The sequence below is a fragment of the Octodon degus genome, unplaced genomic scaffold (assembly GCF_000260255.1).
Source record: "Octodon degus isolate 3935 unplaced genomic scaffold, OctDeg1.0 scaffold00305, whole genome shotgun sequence".
Taxonomy (NCBI): Eukaryota; Metazoa; Chordata; class Mammalia; order Rodentia; family Octodontidae; genus Octodon; species Octodon degus.
The window spans coordinates 1,654,369-1,660,415 of NW_004524881.1; the positions used below are offsets into that span (position 1 = coordinate 1,654,369).

Here is a 6,047-nt window from a genome sequence, read left to right on the forward strand (position 1 = left end):
AAGTTCTCAGCATAGGGAACATAACTAAATTTTATATTTTAGATATGGACTCAAAATTGGCTGATATGTTAAACTTATAACCAGCCATTCCTTTGGTGTACCTTTCAGAATTGTTCCACTAAAGTTTATTTTTCAAAAAACTTATTTCTCATTATTGTATGTAAGTGATTACTTGTCAGTGTTCCAGATGTATCTTAGCTAAAACTAGTGAATGCCCTTAACTTAGATGGTTTTTGAAGCCTATACATTTGGTATTATTTGGCCCTTAAGCTTTTACATCTCTCAGCATGGAGGACGAAGAAAGCTGTACATTGTTGGCTTGGGAGTCTATACACTTAAACCAGATTTGTATTTGCACTGTCAGTATGGCAAATGAATGGAAAGGTTAATACACTATTGGATTTTTTATTTGTTTTTGATTCAGCTTGTACCCTAGCTGAAAAACCTCAATTTATGTTCATGACAGTGGGATTGTTTTAAATGTCTACATTCTTTCCAATAAACTGTTGGAAGACTAAAAAAAAAGAAAAGTAATGAATGTTCTTCCCTTAAATTAGATTTCTTTCTCCCTTTCTTTTCTTTTATCTTATATCTATAATCTTCCTAACCCCAGCATTTTGACAAGTGGGTTCCAAGGTCTTATTTGGCTTCCCAATTCCAAAAGACAAATAGGAGCCATTCAGCTCAGACATTTTAACAGTGAGTTATCTATGTCCTACCCTAGTCCTGCCTGAGGTCAGTGCTACAGCAGGTACCGGGGAGGCCTGCACAGCACATAAGGCCATCTCCACTTGGAAGCATCCCTTTTCCCAATTCAGCAGAGTGCTCCTCAGAGCCACACTTACAACACACAATAGGGACTCCCAGATATTACCTGGATTGAGCAGACTCCACCTGACCTGAAAGGATCAATCAGACCCTCTTGAAGGACTTGGAGTTGTCATGACATGAATGGATGGCAGGCAATACAACATGGAAAGTTAAGTTGGATGGCTGTGTTCTATCAATAGCCTGGGTAGATGACCAGGGAGATGACCTACATGCCTAGAAACAGAGGGAGATTCCTGGCAATTCACCACATTCTAATTCTTGTCATTTTCTTCACCTTAGTCTCTTCAATCTTCCATTTTCTTGAAAAAAAAGAGGGGAGGCTGATTTGCTTGACACTAGAGCAATACCTCACCGAGCCAGCTAACTTTAAGCATAGTCTTTCTCTTGATCTCTGATTTCCCATCCTCATTAATTCCTGTCATCTTGCTAGTGTGGGGAATGGAAACCTTACAGGAAGTTGATTTTTATTCCTTTATCCATCCCAGCTTCATGCTGCCTCCATCTGTCCCCACACTTCAAGCCATATCTTTTAAAAGATATTGCTCTCTTCAATACTTTGGTTGTGAACCACAACTCATATGTTTTCTACAAAAATGTTCCTACATGTTTCATTATATCCAAACTTCCTTGCTTTGAAGTATAAGATGCTAATTTCTTAGCCTCTTAAAAAGAATTCACTTATTCTCCCAGAAGATCTCCACATTTGGGCTGGTACTCAGTGCCAGCATTATGAATCTTCTCTGTCCACTGGCAGGTCGTGGGTCTTCAGCCACTCTAATAACTATCCTTTTGTCCCTAGTATACCTGTCACTGTCACTATTATCTTATGAAACACTTCCCAGGATGTACACAAGTTCACTGAGTATTTGGTGACCTGGACATGATCATAGACTTTGAGCTCGTTGATCCTGGGTATATGGCTCATCCTATCATTGTCCCATTTTCTATTCCCGTTGCTTTCCCCATCAGTTCCCATGGCTTTTGCTTATCCTACATGAGTATCTGTTTGTGGCAAACACTGAGAGTTTCCTGCCCCTCGGGCACTCACCTCCCTCATTTTTGTGCCAATAGAAGCTGAACATATCTGGGACTCTCTTCCCAGCCTCCCTGGCAACTAGATTTAGGTGATCAAGGAGACATAAAAATGTGGAAGACAGTTGCTTAGTGGGGGAAATAGCTGTGGAAGACAGCTGCTGACATGCTCTGATAAAGAGCGTGTCAGGTGAAGAACGCTTATGCCTATCTGTGCCTGCTTTTGGATTCCCGCACTCAGAGTGAACATGATCATATCACTCCTCTGAGCAGTAGAGAACACCTGCAGAGGGCAGCAAGAGTAGACATAGCTGAGCTGCTCAACCAGCCATGCAGGTAGCTACCTCTGGGCTTTCTTTATTTCGTGGAGAATGTAAACTCAAGTCTTTGTCACCTTTAGGTCAGAATTTGTGTTTTGTTGTATCCCTAAATCTTATAGCCATGTGAAGAATGTGGTGTGTATTCACCAAAATGGAGGAAAAGGTAGGAAGAAATCAGGTTTGTTAGGTCTAAATGTACCTAGTCTCTCTCATCCCTCCTTATGACTAAGGATGCCAAGAGAAGACTGTCAAATTTTCAGTTTGTAGGGTCCATTGATTTCCAGCTTTCACAACATCCAGGTCCAGAGCCCCTGCAGTGATGCCTAGAAGTCTGCAAACACAGTTGCCTGGGTTCCAGGAAAAGTAGAGCCTTGAACTCCTTCTCCTGGTGAGGTTTCTACCCTGCGACAGGAGCGAGTTTCCCTCTTGGAAACCAAGGGACCCCTTCCTTCCCAAGAAAGAACAGTTCTCTGTCTCATGGGAAGTGAAGGCTCCTCCAGCTCTATGGATTCCATCAGAGCTGTAGAAAATAGAACTGCGATAATGGCTCACTTCAGCGGGTGCTACATGTGATCAGCCCAGTCAGCACATGCTGGTTAAGCTTAGCTCTGTTAACCCGAGGGGCTTTGGAGCTGCAGAGTGGATGAGCGAAGACACCTGCAGCTGTGTCTAGATGGGTTGCAGAGGACACTCTCTGCCCCTCTGCCTCTGCTCTCTGCTGCTGTTCCTCAGCTTTGACTCCCAGAAAACAAACATCTCTTCATTGTACTTGTGGTGCTGGGTGTTGTGTGTCCATGGTGGGAAAGCTGACTGATGCAGAAACCTGCTGCAGAAGGACCCACCAGGAACTGCAGCTGCAGTCTTCTCCTGCTCTCCTGTTCCCCAGCTCTGCCTGATAAACTCTTCTGTGCTTCTTGAGGCCTGAAATTCTTTTTCCCTGCTGGGTCAAGAACCTACTCAGTGGGCCAAGCTGTGGTCCTTATCTCCATTCTGAGGAAGCTCCTCCAAATATGGATACAATCTTCTGTGGTAATATGGGGAGGGGGCTTTTTTTTTTGGCTGGCTCAGGCTGCCTTAAAGGCAGGTCTGGTGAGGCATGTGGAGCTGGGGATCCAACCAAGGTATCCTGTGCCTGACTGCATTTGCATAAGCAGGCACTTAAACAACTGAGCTAACCGGCAGACCCCCTCCAGTGGTAATATGGAACCACAGATTGATGGTGACTCACAAAACCATAAGCCAGTATGGATTCTTAGAGGTCCATATTCATGACTTCGCTAGTTCAGTCAATCTCCACAGACCATCCTAGGTTTTTCATTCATAGCTCTTTCTCCAACAAAGGATCTGTGTCATCATCTATAAGGTATTTACTTCCCTGCTTTCCTAGAATTCATACAAACTGATACGGTTTTACCACCTCCCCTACTGCTTGTTGAATATAATTATTTTGGAGCACATGAAATAGTAGCATTTCTTGATGTAGGAATAATTAAAGGCACAAAGCGGTGTTCTTGTTGCTCTTCCTCCAGTACAACTTGCAATCACCAGCCTGCCTTCCCTCTTCCTGCCTCCAGAGTCTCATGAAGCCTAGCTATATATTTATCTTATTTATTTATTTATATATTTAGGGAAGGATCTGTAGGGTGTTCAGGGTCTCACTACTAGATCAGACTCATGGTGATACGCCTGTTTACAGCCTCCCAAGAGCTGGGATTACAGGTTCCTACCACCATGCCCAGTCTCAATTGCCATCTCAGTGGGTCCCAGGGGTGGAGCCAGATGGCAGGCCCAGGGATTGAACCCCTGGCCCCTGTGCCTGCTTGCAGGTGCATTCATCTGCTGAGCTATTTAGCTGGCCCTTGTATATTTATTGTTTTTTTCAAATCAAGAAATAAACATGTTTTTGTGTTCTTTATTATATAAAATTTAGATAATTCATAAAATGTCATTTTCTTTCTTCTTTTTTTTTGTGTGCAGGGTCTCATTACACAGCCCACATGAGTAGTGATCCTCCTGCTTCCTGCCTCCCAAGTACTAGGATTACAGGCGCGAGCCACCGCCCTGGGACTCCATTACAGGCTCAGCGCACCCAGGGGGCAGGGGTGGGGCCGGTGCGGGCGCTGTGCATTTTAAGCTGTTTTGCCCCCACTGCTGTGGGTGGAAGACTCAGCCATACTTGGTCCCACACAGCCAACGTCCACCACGGGCGGACCCAGGCTCTGTCAGTCTGGTTGCTCCAGACAAGGCTCCAGGCAATGTGATGGCTCAAGGCCAGCTGCTGCCTTTCCCCCTTTCTCAGGGAGGGTTAGATATTCCTGTCCTTTCCCCAAAGTCTCATTCTTTGCTGCTTTCAAGGGAATGAAGGTCACATTCGCTAGCTCACTCTCACCTCCACACTGTCCTTACCACATGACCAGGAGAGCATCAGACACCTGCTTCCCCCACCCCCACCCTCACCCTCATACCCACCTGTGCTGCCTGAGCCCCTGTAGGAACACAGAAAGACAGAGTGTGGAGAGGAAAGGAAGGAAAGCAAAAAAGAAAAAGGGAAGAAGAAAGAAGTGCCTCCTCCCTTGGCCATTGTCCCATTCATTCCTTTACCCCACTTTCCTCTTCCACCCTCAGGACACTGCCTATATAACTCAGCCACTTCCCTTCCTCCTCCTTAGGTGATGGCCACAGTTCCAGGAATGACAATGCCAAATAGAAACAGGAATGTTTCTTTTGTGTAACTATTTCAGCAAGGACAACTTTCCCAGAGATGCCCAACAACCTTTTCTTTCCTCCCCTCCCCTTTCCCTTCCCCTTCTTTCCCCTCTCCCTTTTCATTCCCCCTGCCCCTCTCTCTCTTTCCTTTCTTCTCGGTGCTAGCAATGGATCCCAGGGCAGTGTACACACTAAGCATATGCTGTACCATTGAGCTATAGTCCAAGCTCTGCCTATTTTCTTGTCCTGAACCAGTGGGTCAGTCAATGAAGGTCACCTGGGGGAGGAGCAGGGAATTGAAGAGGGGACAACGGACAGGAGACATGAGAAACGAGGACAAGACAGGATTCTGATCAAGTCCCATTTATTCAGGGGAGGTGTTGGGTATATATAGGGGGTGATGGAATGAGGAAGTCTCAGCTCTAGGGGTCAGCAGGTATCTAGGCACTGGGGAAGGTGCAACCCCTGGGGAATAGCACGTGATTCATGGGGAATGGGCAAGGTGAGAAGGACCATAAACAACTCAGCAGGGGAATAGAAAGTTAAGAAGACGGCTGACACTACTATAAAATGGACACCAGTTAATGGCCTCCCACAGATCCCCCTTTACTTTTATATATGTATATAAAATATGGCTTCTTTGATGGCTGATTCCCTTGAGGGGGCAGTGCCTGTCTTAGGTCAAGGCGTCCTCTACATGGACCCGACTCAAACCTTACCCGTCATAGGAGACTAGGATGGCAGAAGGTCCTGTTCCTGTCTTAGGTGGTGAGTGGTGTCTTGTGTATGCCCCTCATTACCCGTCTCTGGCTAGCCTGACCATCTCACCAAGGGTGGGAGAACTAAGAGGTCTCTGGACCTTCATTATCATAAGCTGGTTGAATTCCAGCGCAGTTTTCCCTTTCAGCCATCTCAAGCCTGTGATAATGAACCTGAATAGGTTACATTTTAATGGCATCCAATTGTTGTTTAACGAAAGTCATCAGCCTATTGAAAAGAAAAAGTCCTATTGATAAAAATATTAACAATAGATCATCAAACAAGGGAAAAAAAGGAACAGCTGTTCATTGAAAGACACACAAACTCATAGACACACAGACACATAAACCCCTTTAAAAAAAATCAAGAGTGCACTCAAATATTTGGCCAAATTAAATT

The 6,047-nt window shown here is 45.1% G+C and overlaps 1 protein-coding gene across 9 annotated transcripts in view; it reads left to right on the plus strand.

Annotated features, from left to right (window-relative positions):
• The window catches only part of Naaa (N-acylethanolamine acid amidase), a 65,522-nt gene that overhangs the window by 53,333 nt on the left and 6,142 nt on the right, over positions 1-6,047 (plus strand). Inside the window, exon 13 of one of the 9 annotated variants that reach the window (XR_002819386.1) lies at positions 4,161-4,179. The exons of 7 other annotated variants lie outside the window; for them this stretch is intronic. The gene's annotated coding sequence lies outside the window, so the exon portion shown is untranslated. Of the gene's footprint in view, positions 1-3,507; positions 3,674-4,160; positions 4,180-6,047 lie in introns of those variants that run through there. One more of the 9 variants, XR_002819387.1, reaches the window with a different exon arrangement.